We start from the raw sequence: 18,390 nt of genomic DNA, 5'->3' as shown, positions 1-18,390 counted from the left end.
TCTGGAGACAATTAAGACAGGCTGATTAGAATACCTGCAGCCAATCAAGAAGCTGCTAGAATCAATTAAGGCAGGCTAATCAGGGCACCTGGGTTTTAAAAAGGAGCTCAATTCAGTTTGTGGGATGCATGTGAGGAGCTGGGAGCAAGAGGCACTAGGAGCTGAGAGTGAGAACTGAGGTGTACAAGCATTATCAGACACCAGGAGGAAGATCCTGTAGTGTGGATAAAGAAGGGGTTGGGAGGAGGCCATGGGGAAGCAGCCCAGGGAGCTGTAGCTGTCGCACAGCTGTTCTAGGAGGCACTCTAGACAGCTGCATTCCACAGGGCCCTGGTTCCCCCTAAATCCTGGTCAGACACAGGAGTCGTCGACCTGGACTGTGAATTCAGAAAAACTGCCAAGCTGAGGGCTGCCGTGAAGCTCCAAGGCGAGCAAATCCGCCAATAAGCACAAGACCCACCAAGGTAGAGGAGGCACTTTGTCACAATATGTTTAAGAAGTTCGTCTGCAAACCATGTGTGTTCCTTACAGTATCTCTGCCACTTTATCTCCAAAGAGCTAACCTACACACCAGAGGTCACGGAGGGTGGAACTCTGGGAAAACATGCATAAACTATTTGGGGGGTGGGGGGAGGAGGAGAGCTTGGGAGGGCTGAGCACTAGTTCCAGGGTCAAGGCAACTGGGCTATGTTGTTTTGCAACCAAGAGAGGTGTCAAGGCATGGGGTCTGCACCTGGGAAGCACACCTGAGAGAGGTAGGGCTAGGAGCCATAAACATCATTATTAATTATTATTATTATTTGTATTGCCAGAATGCCTAGGAGTAAGACCCAGGGAGTGTGAAATCACATGGAATTCAAAGGTTGGGTCCAATATAGCAATCTGTTCACCGTCCACAAGGGGGACAGCCAGGACTGTAACACCTTCTGGGTTTTTTTTGTTTGTTGTTTTTTAAATTTTGGGGTACACTCAAGCCATGTTTTCAAGCTTTTCTCTGCAACCATGAGTGCTAGAAACTTTTTTTAAATGGAAGTTTAGATTCTCGCTAATTAAATGCCTCCATGGGCTGGGGCTTTAAAGAAAAAAAAAAAGCATTGTGAAACTCATGCTAAAAATTACTAGAGTTGCTGTTTGCAGACACCAAATTGTACCTGCAAAATTGAAAGTTGGGCAGAGGCACTTATATATACTAAATTCATCAAGTGTAATATGTTTACACAATCAGTATCTTGACTTTCTAGCTAGTGCAGTGGTGTTTCCAGATTAATAATCTCAACTATCATCAGATGAGGTAGCCTCTATGCTTTGTTTTAGAAGTTTATTCAGTACTTTTATAACCATAGCAACAATTTCTTCAGCCATCTAGTTAGCGGTAGGAACTTTGCCATCAGCAGAGAGCCACATTTCAACTGCTTCACGCACATTTGCAGTCACTTTGAATCTATCATTGTCTCCAACTCTCTCTCCATCCCACACAACCCTCTTGCGGCTTCCTTGATGTTCCTGTCTTTTCACTTTTTTGTTCAGAAGATGCAAAGTGCCTTTTTTTTCCTGAGTGCAAAGCTAACAACTAAAATAACCCCAGCATAAATCTCAGCTGCTCTATCTGATAGTCTGATGTGGGTCTCCCTCCATCCCTTTTGGTGAAGTTGTTCTGCTCTGTATTAAATAACTGAATGTTAATTGGGTCAGCAGAGACTGCGAATGACTTTATAGCCCAGTGATTAGGGCACTCACTTGAGAAGTGAGAACTGCCTGTTCAAATCCCTTCTCCTCATCAGGCAGTGGAGGAGAGAACTGGGGTCTCCCACATCCCAGGTGAGTGCCCTAACCCCTGGGCTAAAGTTTATAAGGGAGGCAGCCTCCTTCACCCATGTTGTGTGGAGTTAGGTGGCCCCTCAGCACACCTACTGAATCAGGCTCTGCCAGAGAGCTAGGCAGAGAAATGTGTATCTTCATCCGGTTTAAGGATCACACAGGGCCTTACCTGTGAGACAGGCATCCATGTCCCTGCCTGAGGCAGCAGTGCATTTCCCCTGAGGCAGAAACTTAGGTACCTCAGCAACTTTTACAGCAAAAACTGAGGTGCCACATGAGTTTAGGCAACAGTCAAGCAGTGAGTTTTGTGGATCTCAGTGCCCCCTAAATCTGCGGCCATGTCCATATTACAAGCTTCAGTCAATGCAAGTTACATCAGCATAAAGCCACCACAGTCAGTATATCACTCATGCAGGTACATACTTGCCTCTTTGCACAAGCATTGCACCTGCTTGCCAGGAGTGCTGGTGTCAATGCACAGTGCGGTGCACCATGGGTCGGTATCCCAGTGGGCCACTCGCCATAATCCAGCACACGGTCTTTTGAGAAGTACAGGCAATACATAGTGGGGCAGAAACAAGTGTGCAGGGGTGACTGGGAGGGAGAAGTCAAATCTGCATCATGCAACCATCTCATAATGCCATCCCAATCCCATAATTTTCACTCTTCTTTGTAAAATCCCACAAAGCACTTGTCGCTGTCTGCCATGCTGGACAGAAGCATGGATCGCACAAAGCTCTGCATCTTTTCATGAGTGTTTCAAACAAAGGACGCATGATCCTTCAGTATTTGCAGAGCCACAAGAACCGCCACAGCAGCGAGGAACATGACAATTTCTCGGAGGAGAGAGCACTGTGGGATACAGCAAAAACCACTTCCAGGTTGTTGGTGGCATTAATGGAGCAGCTGCAGACAGTGGAGTGCCACTTCTGGGCCTGAGAAACGAGCACTGACTGGTGGGATTGCATCGTAATGAAGGTTTGGGACAACAAGCAGCAGCTGCAGAACTTTTGGATGTGAAAGGCCACATTCCTGGATCTACGGGCTAAGGTCGCCCCAGACCTCCAGTGCAGGGACACCAGAATGAGGGCTGAACTGACCATTGAGAATTGAGTGGCCATTACACTCTGGAAGCTTGCAACACCAAATTGCAACTAGTTAGAGGGAAATCGTTTTGGAGTTGGAAAATCCACAGCAAGGGCCATTGTTCATGCAAATGTCCAGCATGTCCTGCGATGCAGGATATTGACTATCAGCCATGTGCAGGACATAGTCAATAGATTAGCAGCAATGGGGTTCCAGAACTGCGGTGAGGCTATAAGAACAGTCATACTGGGTCAGACCAAAGGTCCATCTAGCCCAGTATTCTGTCTTCCGACAGTAGCCAATGCCAGGTGCCCCAGAAGGAATGAACCTAACAGGTAATGATCAAGCAATCTCTCTCCTGCCATCCATCTCCACCCTCTGACAAACAGAGGCTAGGGACACCATTCCTTACCCATCCTGGCTAATAGCCATTAATGGACTTAACCTCCATGAATTTATCCAGTTCTCTTTTAAACCCTGTTATAATCCTAGCCTTCACAACCTTCTCAGGGCAAGGAGTTCCACAGGTTGACTGTGCGCTGAGTGAAGAACTTCCTTTTATTTGTTTTAAACCTGCTGTCCATTAATTTCATTTGGTGGCCCCTAGTTCTTATATGATGGGAACAAGTAAATAATTTTTCCTTATTCACTTTCTCCACACCACTCATGATTTTATAGACCTCTATCATATTCCTCTTTAGTCTCCTCTTTTCCAAGCTGAAAAGTCCTAGCCTCTTTAATCTCTCCTCATATGGGACCCGTTCCAAACCCCCAATCATTTTAATTGCCCTTTTCTGAACCTTTTCTAATGCCAGTATATCTTTTTTGAGATGAGGGGACCACATCTGTACGCAGTATTCAAGATGTGGGTGTACCATGGATTTATATAAGGGCCATCTACCTATTAATTTTGCAGTGCTTCCTGTACCTTTAGAATTATTAGTCTGTGTGTGTCACTAATCCCATGAGTTCTGTTGACCTGTACAATATCAAGTAGTGGGTTATTTCAGTAGCGCTAGGCATTCTGTATCATATGTTGTGAAATAAAGACAAATTACATTCCCAAAAATAGATTTTTTTTAGTTGCGTACCAAAACCAGTGCATAGAAACTATGTATGATTAAAAAAAAACAAATACAATCAAAACTTCAGAAATAAATTAAAGGAACAGAACTAAACAAGACAAAAGAATATTCATGTCCACTTCAATCCATTTTCGCTATACATATACCAATCTTCACGCTCAGTGGTCAGGTTATGTGAAACTGTGATTGTCCTTTCTGTCCACTGGTGTGGAGTAGTAGAGTTAGAGATGTGATCCCTGATGCCACATCAAATGATGGGGATTGGGTGGAGTGTAAGGAGGCGCTAAAATGGAGTTCTCAGTGACTACAAAGGGAATCAAACCTGTGCTTGTTGAACCCGTAGATGCACAAGAGTCTACAGCATCTGTTTGCTGCTGAAGAAGCCCCATTACATCCTGGGGCATCTCCCTCTCTTTTTCCTGTGTCTGAAATATTCTCCATAGCGTCTGAAATATTCACCCTCCAGGCCTTGTGTTCAGCAGCGGTGTTCAGTATCTCACTGAACAAGTCATCCTGAGTCCGCTTCTTTCTCCTCCTAATCTAGCACAGGCATTCGACGAGTAGGGGGGGGGGACCCCCTCAAGGCCACAACAACATCAGCTATAGACAAAACAAACAAACAGAGGTATCATTTTAAGTATAGTCATAACAGAAAGTGAAAGTTAACATTGCAGAATTCTGTTCCCTTGATCCTGTAAGTTTTAATCAAGAGATGCTTATTCAGGGCTGTCCCTAGACATTGTGGTGCCTTACGCTGGCCCCAGGCCCCTGCAGAGGGGCGTACCCAGGCCTCTGCGGGGGGGCAGGAGTAGGCTTGGGGGGCAGGTGGAAACTGCCCCCAGCACAAGACGGCGGAGCGGTTTGGGGCCAGGTCTCTCCACTTCCCGCCGCTCAGTGAGTGCAGGGCGTGCCCGACCCCTGCTGCAGTCCCCCGGGACGCAGCCCAGGGGAAGGGCTGGAGTGGGGGCAGAGGCTATGACGAAGGGGTGGAGTGGGCACGGGGCGGAAGCAGCTTTCCTGGACGGCTCAGCCAGCCAGGGGGATTGGGCTGGCCACTGGAGCAGCAGTAGGGCACCAGGACATTTGGTGCCCCAAATGTCCTGGTGCCCTACGCAGCTGCGTAATTTGTGTATGGATAAGGACAGCCCTGTGCTTATTGACAGTTCAGCTATGGAGCGCTTGCATACCACACAACTCACAGTATCAGCCATAAGTATGGTCCACAAAAGGGGAGGAATTGGAGGAAAAATGAGGAGGGAATTCTTCAGTTGCATGAAACAATACAAGTATAGGGCAATGGTTCTGAATACTGGCACTGTTTTCCACAGGCAGTGATGATTTTAGCAGATCACTCACTCTGGAGGGTGACAAAGGCACAGAGAGCACAGCTGCTGCTGGTGTCCTGAAGCCACTTGAGACCGTATGCCACTAGCCTGTTTACTGCAATGGTACCTGCCGAAGTTATGTTGTGTTGTGGAAAAGTGTCCTACCACAGAGGAAGTAGTAAGACTTCCATCCCCAGAAACCCTTCAGGAAAGGACTGCAGAGTACCTCCATGAAAGTTTCATCGAGTTCCCTCAGGATGATTCAACGGACATTCCTGTATACATAAACAACCTTCCCTGTATCCCCCACCCTGCCTAACTCTACAGGGGAATGAAAAGCAGATAACAGCTCTACCTTTCTTTGTTGTACCACTACATCTTCTAGTACAAGTAAATTAATGAAGAAAAAAATCAATAAGTATGTCATGCTATGTGCCCCATCATTACATTTAAACATTGTAATGGGAAATGCATACACCTACTTACCCAAGGTTCCTTCCCCTGCATCAGGCTTGCCCGTGTTAAACTGCCAGGACTAAGGTCCCAAACAGGTCCTGGCTTGCGGCATAGCTGGACCCTTTCAGTGGCATGTACCCCCATCCTCCTCCACCTTGCTATTCATGGCGGTGGGGGGGTGGTTGCATTGTGTCTCGGGTTCCTCTGAGGTATCCACAGTGCTCTGAGACGTGCTGGAAGAGTCTCCACCAAGTAAAGCATGCAGCTCATTGTAAAAGCACCAGGTCTGCATCTTGGCACTGGATTCTGGTATGCCTGCCACAGTTCCTTTGCTTTCACACAGCACTGCTGCTGATCCCTGTTGTATGTCTTTGCCTGCAACTCCTGGGCAATCTGCTCATAGATGTCCATGTTTCTACCACTGCTTTGTAACAGCACCTGCATAGCACTTTCCCTCCACAAGCCCAGGAAATCCAATACCTCTTGTCTACTCCAGGCATGATCATATCTGGACTGTGTAGCTGGCATGGTCGATTGGGCAGCTGCACACAACAATGGAGAGCTTCTAGGTTTGCTTGCCAAGCCAGGCAATCAGGAAAAGGCATTTCAAAAATTCATGGGGTTGTTAAAGGAGGTGGCGGGCATCTTCTGGTCTCTGGGACCCCTGGGCAGAGTGGAGTTCACGATGGAGGAGCAGCCTGGCCAAACCTGAGTGGCATTGCGACGCTGCACACCAGGTCACAACACCCAGAGTGTGGAGCCTGGTCCAGCCCTGTAAGACAGAAGCCAAGCTGCCACTGCCAGGTCAGTGTGGGTTGAGCTCACTCTCCAATCCACCCACTCCCCTCACCTCCCTTCAATAGTGGGGGCGGGGGCAGTTTCATACTTTGTCCCAGGCCCCCATAAATGTCTGTATGGCCCTGAATAGTGTTCTAATTACTGAACCATCCTTCCTCTTCTATGCCTTAATTTTTTTTTTTAAAGAGAGAACCACCTAGCAATTGCATACCACCTATAAAATCCAACGTGACCGTAAACATTGTCAAAGAAACAGCCTGTAAAACACAGTGAGAAAATATTTGACACATTTGCATTTTATTTTAAACAGACAGCGTAATTCCCATTAGATTTAACTGCAACAATCTTTAGTCAGTGCAACTTACACTGAAGAGTACTTTCTATATTAAAAGACCTGGTCTAAAATAGTTGCCCAGTCAAAAGTTGTTTTGTTACGCACAACAGGTTAAGTATGCCTACATTTAAAGCCTGCTTTTGTTGTGTTTTTTTCCCAGAACTGTACTGCAGTTGAATACACAAATACATAGTTATCAATGGTCATAATGACATAATGGAAAGCAAAGTGTTACAGAACATTTTCTCAAATATCAAACAAAATTCTTGGCAGTAATTATCAAAATAATTGTATTCCCAACGCACTTTTTGTATACTCAGATGAAAATAATATTATCGTAGCCTAAACCCCAAACTGAAAGCAGTTAAAAATGAAACTATTAAGAATAAACTCTCTCCAACTTTTATATTGCATCGATCCCTGTGGTACCCAAGTACTGTGACTTCCCAGGCTCTCAGATCGTCTGATTACTGAGGAACCATACAATAATCCCTGTACTTGTTTCTCTCATTTGCAACAACATAAAATTTACCTCCAAAATTCTAAGTACCCAGGGTAGTTTCTATCAAAGCAAAGTTAAAGGTTGCTGGGGGAGGTGGGGTGGGGGGGGGGGGGAGTTAAATCCTCTTCCCGCATTAGTTTAATATAATCAAGAACAGTCAAATACAACTTCAAATACAGTAGAACATGTTTGATTAAATGACTTTTCAACTTTAGTTTAGCTAAAGAATATTTGTTAGAAGATACCCGAGAAAAAAGTTTTCAAAAGAACAGTTCAGTTCTAACTCTACAAAGTCATTTTTTCAAAAACAAAACTGCCTGTCCTAGAGCAAATAAGAGATGGGAGTACCTGAAGAAGTTTGTTATTTCATATATTACACACCAGTCAACTTCTTTATAAAATTGTTGTATAAGGCCTCAGAATTAACTGAGTCTCAGCTGGTGTACCTCCATTTAAGTCCCTGGATATACCCGCTGAGGATCTGATCCAATATGCATAATATAGCATTTCTGGAAAGGCATAATCAGAATGTCTGACTAAATTGTTATATTTGTGCACCTTTATTTAGTATTGCATAGCAATACATTCAGTGGTGTTTCTGGAGCCGTTCTGTTATTACAAAATTCAAACATAATGAGATCCAGTCTATCACTTCCCAAGTAACTACCAGCAGTCAGTTACATGCCCAGCTTAAGGTTCTGTCCTCCCTCTGATCCTTTATGACATCTGTCTCTCTGGTCAGAATGTCCCCCTCCTGTAGGAGGGTTAACAGGGCCTCGTAATTAAGACGTCCTTCTGGCAGAGTTTCCTTGTGGCTGGATCCCCCTTCTTCAGAGTCCAGTTCTCACCTACGCCAGCCAATGTCATCAGCTGTGGGCTCCCATCTCCCCAGGTCTCCTCGGCTACTTCCTCTGGGGTCTTAGGAGATGGTCAGTACTTCAGAGAAATACTCCCAATCCTGACACAAGATATTGGCGTAGGCTAGTGTTGAGGCCAGCCTCACTACAAGGGACTTAGTGTTCTTCCCAATAGTCAACAGCACTCATGCACTGGGATAGGATTTAACGTCCTCATGAATACATTGCAGGAAGATGGTTCCAGACCCTGAAGGCCCCTGGAAGACTAAGTTGTCACAGACTAGGGCATGCTCACATCTAGAATCCACAAGTCCAATAACCTCAGATCCATTTATCTGCACAGGGACAGTTACTTTCGCTGGGGTGGGCTTATGGGCATGGCTTTCTGCCATCCACACCTGTCCACAGTCACACTCCCTATAGAAGCATTTGTGATACTGGTGACCCAGGCACCCATGTGAAAAGCATACCCCTGCAGTTGGCTGAGAAGCCACTGGCCAGGGGCCTGATATCTGGGGGCACCCTTCCGTAGCTGCCTTGTCTAGCTCTCCCTCCTGGCCTTCATGCAGGGGAGTCCACAATGGTCCCAAGGTCCTTTGTCCGGGCCTGGGTCAGAGAGGCTGGGGTTTCCTATGGGTGGCAGGCTTGGTAGCCAGCTGGGCTCCTTAAGAGACTGGTCCTTCAGGCACCACCCTGTCTGCTCACCAGTTCCCAAGGTTGGACTCTCCCTTGAGTCAAGGGAATCCCATGGCCTCCAGCAGCTGCTCGGGCAAGGCAGTTAGGGCTGTCTCTGCTGCTAAATAATTCTCCATTAGTCATACCATGTTGGCTAGGGACTCTGGCTGGTGTTTAAGCACCCAGCCCCTACCCACAGACAGGTAAACTGCTTCACCAGAATGAGCTTGGCCACCTTGAGTCCAGTCTGCATCTCTCACTTCAACCACCACCAGCACAGGGTTTTCAGTTTCTAGGCACCCATGCAGGGTCTGGCTCCCCTGGGGTATTTCTCCCTCAGAACTTCTTTCAGGTGGTCTCCTCCATGATGTCGAGGTAGTCCAATATAGCTGCTTTCACCCAGGGACAGATGCTGCAAGTGGACTGGTCCCATTAGGTACAGTGTCAACACGTGGCCAAGCTGGCTAGGTGTCCATTGGGCTGCCATTGCCACCCATTCAACTGTTACTAAGAAGGCCTCTGGGTCTTCCTCAGGGCCCATCTTTGTGAGTTTCATGGTTATGGGAGGGGGTCCCCTGGCTCTGGCTTATAGCCCCTGCGGAGGGGAAGCCCCAGCAAGACCTTGGGGCTGCATTAAGGCCAAGACTTGTTGTGCAATCATTGCTGCTGCTCCTGCTGTTGTGCCCCTAAATCTCAGACCAGCTGTTGCTGCTGGGCAGCCATTTACTGCAGGAGCTATTGCTGCTGCTGGGCTACCTGTTCCTGCTGCTGGTTCTCAGTCATCCACTTAAACAGACGCTCTAGGTCATTTCAACTGATCTCCCAAACCCAGGTCTTCTGATCTGGGATTATCTGACCGTTTGGATCCGTCAGTCCACCCTCTGTCCAGGGGTGGGAAAGTTGCCCACATTCTCCACCAAGTTGTGATAGTCTTTGCTCATGGGGGGCATAGGCCCTTTGACCTGCAGAGGTGTTTGTGGTATGGGAGCCAGGATCCTTCCATTCCACTAGGCTCCAGCCCAGGGTCTAGTAAGGGTGACAAAAGGGTCTGACACCCAATTTGAATTTTAGCTACATGAGGCCCAGTTATGCAAAGTGCAGGATACCCTCCAACTTCTGTTCAACTTGAGGGCACTAAGCTGCTCTCACAACCTGTGGGTCAACCAAGAAAGCATGAAGGGATTGTTCTCTGCATTCCTATTTATGTGCTTTCGTCTTCAAGCCAGGAGAGGTCTTCATCTTATCATCAGTTTGCTTTTTATATCCAAGAATCAAGTGTCCCACATTTCATTAGCCATAGTTTGAGAAGTATGTGGCCTCTTTTCCTTATCTATACTAGGGGTTTTTGTTCATTTGCTCTTTCCAGACAGAAGCCTCATTAATCTCTTGTGTCTGTTTATTGGATGGGTTTAGTTTAGTCGGCCAAAGAAACAGTTTTTAGACCTACAATGATGGCACTTTGTCTGTAATGGCCTTTTCCATAGTTTTGGCAACATTATTTATCATCCCCTGAGAAACTGTTCCTTCATGATCCCCAGAGTATTCATATTTTTCCCAGAGTGCTAGTTCTAGAGTTATCAGGGCCACCATTACTTATTTTCCTATTAATTTTCTATATAGTACATATTATTCCTTTTGCATTGTAAAGCAACCATGAGTAGCCACAATACCATTGATTTGGGGAAGTCCTTTTTGCAGCAGCTTTAATCATGGGCATTGAATAGAGAGTAGGAGAAGTCAGGAGTAGCATAACTAGCAGTCTCAACATGTCTGTTACTGGGAGTACTAGTAGGGTTGCCGACTTTCCAGTTTTTCAAAACCGGACACTACATGGCCCCCCCATCACTCGCTTCCACCCATTCCCATCGCTCACGCCCCTCAAAGTCGTTTGCTCTTCTGGGACTCACGTGCTGCCTGCAAAGCTGGGCTCAGAGGAGCTGATGGGGAGAGCAGGGGTCAGGTCTCTGGAGCAAGGGGCTGGAGAGAGCCGGGGTTCCAGGAGGCTGAGAAGGCGGGACAAGCTGTCACGGGCAGTGAACCCAGCTGCCAGCCCTGCTCCTCAAATGCCATGTACTGTCAGGATCCCTCCTCCTTCAGCAGCAGCAGCAGCTCTTCCCACCCTCCCAGCAGCAGAGGCCAATTGCAGTTACTGCAGTAACCGTACATTTGCTGTCTGGTCAGCTGTGCTGACCATACACTGCACAGGTCCTGTCAAGGTTCTTTCCCCACTCTGAACTCTAGGGTACAGATGCGGGGACCTGCATGAAAAAACCCCTAAGCTTATTTTTACCAGCTTAGGTTAAAACTTTCCCAAGGTACAAACTATTTTACCTTTTGCCGTTGGACTTTATTGCTGCCACCACCAAGCGTCTACCAATTATAACAGGGAAAGAGCCCGCTTGGAAACGTCTTTCCCCCCAAAATCCTCCCAAACCCCACAGCCCCTTTCCTGGGGAAGGCTTGATAAAAATCCTCACCGATTTGCATAGGTGAACACAAACCCAAACCCTTGGATCTTAAGAACAATGAAAAAGCAATCAGGTTCTTAAAAGAAGAATTTTAATTGAAGAAAAAAGTAAAAGAACCATCTCTGTAAAATCAGGATGGTAGCTACCTTACAGGGTAATCAGATTCAAAACAGAGAATCCCTCTAGGCAAAACCTTAAGTTACAAAAAGACACAAAAACAGGAATATCCATTCCATTCAGCACAACTTATTTTATCAGCCATTTAAACAAAACAGAATCTAACGCATATCTAGCTAGATTACTTACTAAGTTCTAAGACTCCATTCCTATTCTGTCCCTGGCAAATCACACAGACAGATCCTTTGTTTCTCCCTCCCTTCAACTTTTGAAAGTATCTTGTCTCTTCACTGGTCATTTTGGTCAGGTGCCAGCGAGGTCATCCTAGCTTCTTAACCCTTTACAGGTGAAAGAGTTTTTCCTCTGGCCAGGAGGGATTTTAAAAGGTGTTTACCCTTCCCTTTATATTTATGACAGGTCCCCTTTTGACTGGACTTTCCAGTCAAAAACCAGATACCTGGCAACCCTAAGTATCCGGTGAATTTCTAGTACTTAAGTTCTAACCACCATTTAAGCCATGGAAAAAAAAGCAAATCTTTTTTTCCCCAAAACCTTTGTCAGAAAGAAAATTGTAAGAAGACTTGTTCAGATTAAAAAAGTTATGACTGTCTGTTGTATAACAAGAGTACATAGACTGGAGCACAGTGTTGGGTATACTACAGAAAGCATTAGTCTACTGTAGCCTCTTTTCCAGGCAAACAATTTTCACATATTCCATAGGACAGAAACAGCCCCCACTTTACATTGTAAATGAAATGTGTATTAGAGCCCTTTTCTAATACTTTCCCCAGGAATTTTGGCAACTGTTTTCCCCCTGAGAAAATTAATCTTCTCTTTTTTAATCTCTTTGATTTTGTAATTAGCAAAAGCCCGGGGATTTTATTTTCAGTACTCACCATCCCTTCCCACCCCTGAACACCCCACCTAGATTTTGTTTTGTTTAAAACCATGTGAATTAATTCTATGTCTCTCTCTCCTTCCCGCTCCCCTTTTTTTGGGCAAACTTAGGTTATTATATTGATTTTAGGATTATAAATGTGTCCTGCCAATGATCTAGGAACATGCACATCAAAAATCTCACTGTTATGAATGTGGGAGTGCTTGATAATTAACACTGATCTGTACCTCAATATGGTTCATGTATCTAACTTCTGAGATTGTCTGTTCCACTCTCAAAGACCAAACACAAACACACTCCCCCACATGTAAATACTGTCACAAGGCCACTGATCACAAGCCATTAAGGCTGAATGAGTCTAACTGTCTCACGGGGCAAGGTCCCAGATGGCCTGCCTGGCTGATTAGGAAAAAACAGTCTGATACAAAAGGAAGACATTACACCTGGGCCTTATAACGAAATCTATTAGGTGATATATGGTAATTGGGTCCAGACATGCACTGGGTGAGGGTGAGGACTCAGAGGAAACAGACTGGGAATAGAGTATCTGGGAGTTAAACTAAGACCACGCTGGCTCTGAAGAGCTCCTTGGCTTCCTAAAAGAATGTAAGATAATGTAAGATACAAGGTAGGGGAGATAATATTTTTTATTGGACCAGCTTGGCTCTGCAAAGCTCGAAGGCTTGTACCTTCCACCAACAGACGTTGGTCCAATAAAAGACATTACCTCACCCACCTCGTGTCTCTCATATCCTGGGACCAATGCAGCTACAACACTGCAAATAAAAGTTGGTTCTGTTCTGCACTTCTTGTAACTTAAGAGGGCAGCCCATCTAACTTAGCTTGTAGTGAAGCATAAGTTTAGATGAGACTAAATGTGTGTCTGTTTGTTGTTTTAAAATCCTTTGTTCAACTGCTAAATAAAAAATTATTTGTTTTAATTAAGAAGGCTGTTGTTCACTATATCACTAGTCATAGGCCACTGAAAGGAAGAAACACAGGTGCCTGAAATCCAGTTGGACCTGGACGGTGATAACAGGCTGGTATACACCAGGTGCTATACCCAAGTCCCAGTCTAGGAGCAAAAGAATTGCATGATTCCACCCAGAGACAGGAAAGAGAAGAGGCCCTAGACCTGAACTGGGAGAAGTTTTTCAGGTAGGCAGGGCTTAGGCTACTACCAACTCAGACCGAAGTTAAAAGTGAATAACGTAGCTGGAGTCGACATAGCTTAAGTTGACTTACCCCGGTGTCTTCACTGCGCTGTGTTGACGGGAGACGCTTTCTGGTCGACTTACCTTACTCTGGTCAGGGAGCTGGAGTATCAGGGTCTCAAGGGCAGAGCGCTCTGCCCTTGATTTAGTGGGTCTTCACCAGACCTGCTAAATCGACACCAGCTGCATCGCTTGCAGCAGCATCCATCTCCCCATAGTGAAGACAAGCCCTCAGCCTCACCCCTTCCCCTGCACATCCAGAGAAAACTGTGCCACAAGGAAGGGTGACAGTGAAGATACGCACATGATCACATACATATCTCAGCCAAGAGGTGGCTCTCCTCATCTCTATTAGCACAACAACAACATTAGCACTAGTAGCTTTAGCAGTGCTAATAGAATTACTACTTCTGCTAATTTTAATAGCATTGTTACCGTTAGTATTGCTATTGGCAGCCAGACCTGCTTGCCCCAAAAACACAGGAGCGAGATGGGAGACAGTACAGGATCTGGAGCCCAAGGTAAAATTCCTGCATTATAGAATGAACCCCAATATAATACTGTAAGCAGCTGGAATTCCCATCCTTCTCTTAATATTTTCACATACTGCATCTAATCCAAACTCACCCCTTCGCTGGGGTTTAGCTTTCTTGGTAATTCCAATAGTAAAAGTATCATATCTTAGCATAAGCTTTCTCCCTTAGCATAGCTGTTCCTAGAACTTCTGTGCAGGTCAGTCCCAAGATCCCTCCACCTTCAAGAGACACACTCCAACCACAAGATCCAGCTGCCCTTATGGCTTAACAATGAACCCTGCATAAAGATGCTGGGTAATTAAGTCCCTGACAGCAAGAGAGTCCTGAATACTCTATGCAGGGTTTTCGAGTCTGCCACCCTATTTCTCACATAATTTGTTTTTCTACACAACACTTGATGTCTCTGCTGAACCAAAGTGCAAGATTTAGAAGTTAAACTCAAATCCAGGTTAACACACAGCAGTGCCCTATGGTACCCTCAGGGCTCCTAGGCTAAATATAACTGGTGTCCCAATGAAGCACTTAAAAAAAAATCTCAACACTTTCTCAAAAGACTCAAACCGGGCAGCGTGCATAAAATGCACATCCGCTCTAGAAATGTCAGAAATAAAGTCTGTAAAATCTGATTTTCATACTTCTAAACACCAAACAGTGAAAAATCATGAAAGTCTAAGATAAAGAAAAGCCTTGATGGCTAAAATGACTACTAAAGTTAGTGAAAATGTATTTGAAATACCAGTGGGTACAATCAGGTTTCAATCTCTCTCTCTCTCTCTCTCTCTCACACATACACACGTCTCTGAAAGGCACCATTTTCAAGTCTTAAGTATGGATCTGTTGGCATTTATGGAAAGAAAGACAACAGTAGATCAGAGAGATGAGATATGGCATCATCATGATTTGTATTGTAGCAATGCCCAAAATGCCCATCATACCAGGCACTGCATAGAACATATAACAAAGACACAGTCCCCACCCCAAAAAGCATGCAGTCTAATCATAGGACAGCCAAGAGGTGGATAGAACAAATAGCTGGGGAGCACAGCATAATCACCAGACCATTAGAGCATCACAATAAGCAGTGGTAACAGCACACTAGCTACTGAATGTTGTCAACTCTTTTGTACGCATTTGATAAAGTTACATTTGCATATTACTGTTTCTGCTGTCCAACTCCTGAAGTATATCAATATAGTTAATGCACTGCTGCTAAATCCTCTTACTCCAGTGACATTTGCTGAGATAAAAGCCACTCTGCAGTTTATTTCAAGGTAACTTTTAAAAGTTACCACCACCACAGTCTTTCTAGACATTTCCAATATTACTAGAGATGGGCCTGAGCTAAAAACTTTATAGATTCAAAGATTCCGAGGCCAGAAGGAACCATTGTGATCATCTAGTCTAACCCCTGTATAACACAGGCCATGGAAATTCCCCAGAAATAATTCCTAGAGCAGATCTTTTAGAAAAACATCCAATCTTGATTTAAAAGTTGCCAATGATGGAGAATCCACTATGAGCCTTGGTAAGTTGTTCCAATAATTCAGTAGTTTTCTACCTTTTTTCATTTGCGGATCTCTCAAAAAATCTTAATAGAGGTGTGGACCCTGATAGAAATCTAAGGTATAGTCTGCAGACCACCAGGGGTCCACCATTGTTTGCTTGTATACAGGCTATCAAGGAAGCCTGATTGCTCTGTATCAGTGGTTACTTCATTATTAACCACTCCCCTAGTTTTGGGGTCACCTGTAATCTTTATCAGTGCTGATTTTATATTTTCTTCCAGGTCATTGATAAAAATGTTAAATAGCATAGGGCCAAGAAAAGGTCCCTGTGGGACACCACTAGAAAAACACCCCCTTGAGGAGGATGATTCCCCACTTACAATTACATTTTGGGACCAACTAAATAAGCCATCTTTTAATCCATTTAATATATGCCATGTTCTTTTTATATCATTATGGAATGTTTGTTCAAATTCATCTCTACAAAAGTATCAAGCGATATTTACATTAAATCACACAACCATCTAACTTCCTCACATACACAGGTCTTAAATAAAAGGAGTACTTGTGGCACCTTAGAGACTAACAAATTTATTAGAGCATAAGCTTTCGTCGGCTACAGCCCACTTCATCAGATGCATAGAATGGAACATATAGTAAGAAGATTTTTACAGAGAGAGAGAGAAAGTTTCCATACAAACTGTAAGAGGCTAATTAATTAAGATGAGCTATTATCAGCAGGAGAAAAAAAAAACGTTTGTAGTGATAATCAAGATGGCCCATTTAGACAGTTGACAAGAAGGTGTGAGGATACTTACCATGGAGAAATAGATTCAATATGTGTAATGACTCAGACACTCCCAGTCTCTGTTCAAACCCGAGTTAATGGTATCTAGTTTGCATAATTAATTCAAGCTCAACAGTTTCTCGTTGGAACTACTGTGCTAATAAGCAATGGTCACATAACCACCACCCTATACTGGAAACCTACTGACTGCTATACTTACCTACATGCCTCCAGCTTCCATCCAGGACACACCACACAATCCATTGTCTACAGCCAAGCCCTAAGATACAACTGCATTTGCTCCAACCCCTCAGACAGAGACAAACACCTACAAGATCTCTATCAAGTATTCTTAAAACTAAAATACCCACCTGCTGAAGTGAAAAAACAGATTGACAGCGCCAGAAGAGTACCCAGAAGTCACATACTACAGGACAGGCCCAACAAAGAAAATAACAGAATGCCACTAGCCATCACCTTCAGCCCCCAACTAAACCTCTCCTGCGCATCATCAAAGATCTACAACCTATCCTGAAAAATGATCCCTCACTCTCACAGATCTTGGGGGACAGGCCAGTCCTTGCTTACAGACAGCTGCCCAACCTGAAGCAAATACTCTCCAGCAACCACACACCACACAACAAAAACAGGAACCTATCCCTGCAACAAAGTCCGATGCCAGCTCTGTCCACATATTCATTCAAGTGACACCACCACAGGACCTAATCACATTAACCACGCCATCAGGGGCTCGTTCACTTGCACACCTACCAATGTGATATATGCCATCATGTGCCAGCAATGCCCCTCTGCCATGTACATTGGCCAAACCGGACAGTCTCTACGCAAAAGAATAAATGGACACAAATCTGATGTCAAGAATTATAACATTCATAAACCAGTCAGAGAACACTTCAATCTCTCTGGTCACGCAATCACCGACATGAAGGTCACTATCTTACAACAAAAAAACTTCAAATCCAGACTCCAGCGAGAAACTGCTGAATTGGAATTCATTTGCAAATTGGATACTATTAATTTAGACTTAAATAGTGACTGGGTCATTACACAAATTAAATCTATTTCCCCATGTTAAGTACTCTCACACCTTCTTGTCAACTGTCTAAATGGGCCATCTTGATTATCACTACAAACTTATTTTTTTCTCCTGCTGATAATAGCTCATCTTAATTAATTAGCCTCTTACAATTTGTATGGCAACTTCCACAGTGTGTGTGTGTGTGTGTGTGTGTGATCTTACTATATGTTCCATTCTATGCATCCAATGAAGTGGACTGTAGCCCACGAAAGCTTATGCTCTAAGAGACGAACAAATTTATAAGGTGCCAGAAGTACTCTTGTTCTTTTTGCGCATAAAGACTAACATGGCTGCTACTTTGAAACAGGTCTTAAATAAAAAACTCTTAACTAAATCCAGCACAGTGGATATATGTTTATCCAATTACAAACAGAAAACCAGGTCTTCAAAATATATATTTAATTTAAAGACTGACTTTCAAGTACAATAAAGTATATCATGCCCATTGCTGAAAAAGAAATAAAAAACAAACAACTATGAAACCAGATTTAAATATTGGATGTGCTAAATTCTAGAACAACCTAGGGCTGAAGTGACAAATGAGACAACACAAGCTGTCTAGGAACAGATCAAAGCAGACTCTTAAAAAGATTCTCTTCCTTACTCTTTTCATGTCCTTTTATCTTATGTGCTTAATTATAACTAATACTTATATTTCCCAATTCTCTTTTTCTAGTGAAGCAGGAGAGGGTTCCCCCCCCCGGAGTTTACACTTAGAGTCTGCTGCTACCTCTTTTACGACATCCAGTGCCCACATACCTTAACCCTCATCCCTGGACAAATTAATATATATCTGGCTGGCTCGAATAAAACACACATGTAGAGCAATG

General features: G+C 44.4%; 1 protein-coding gene across 2 annotated transcripts in view; it reads right to left on the bottom strand.

The window, feature by feature from the left end:
• SLAIN1 (SLAIN motif family member 1) overlaps window positions 1-18,390 on the bottom strand; it is a 66,750-nt gene that overhangs the window by 22,585 nt on the left and 25,775 nt on the right. The gene's annotated exons all lie outside the window — the stretch shown is intronic.

This window comes from Lepidochelys olivacea (genome assembly GCF_965140295.1).
Source record: "Lepidochelys olivacea isolate rLepOli2 genome assembly, chromosome: 1".
In the NCBI taxonomy this organism is placed as follows: domain Eukaryota; kingdom Metazoa; phylum Chordata; order Testudines; family Cheloniidae; genus Lepidochelys; species Lepidochelys olivacea.
The sequence above is the reverse complement of the archived record's forward strand: the minus strand, read 5'-3'. Positions and strand labels throughout refer to the sequence as shown.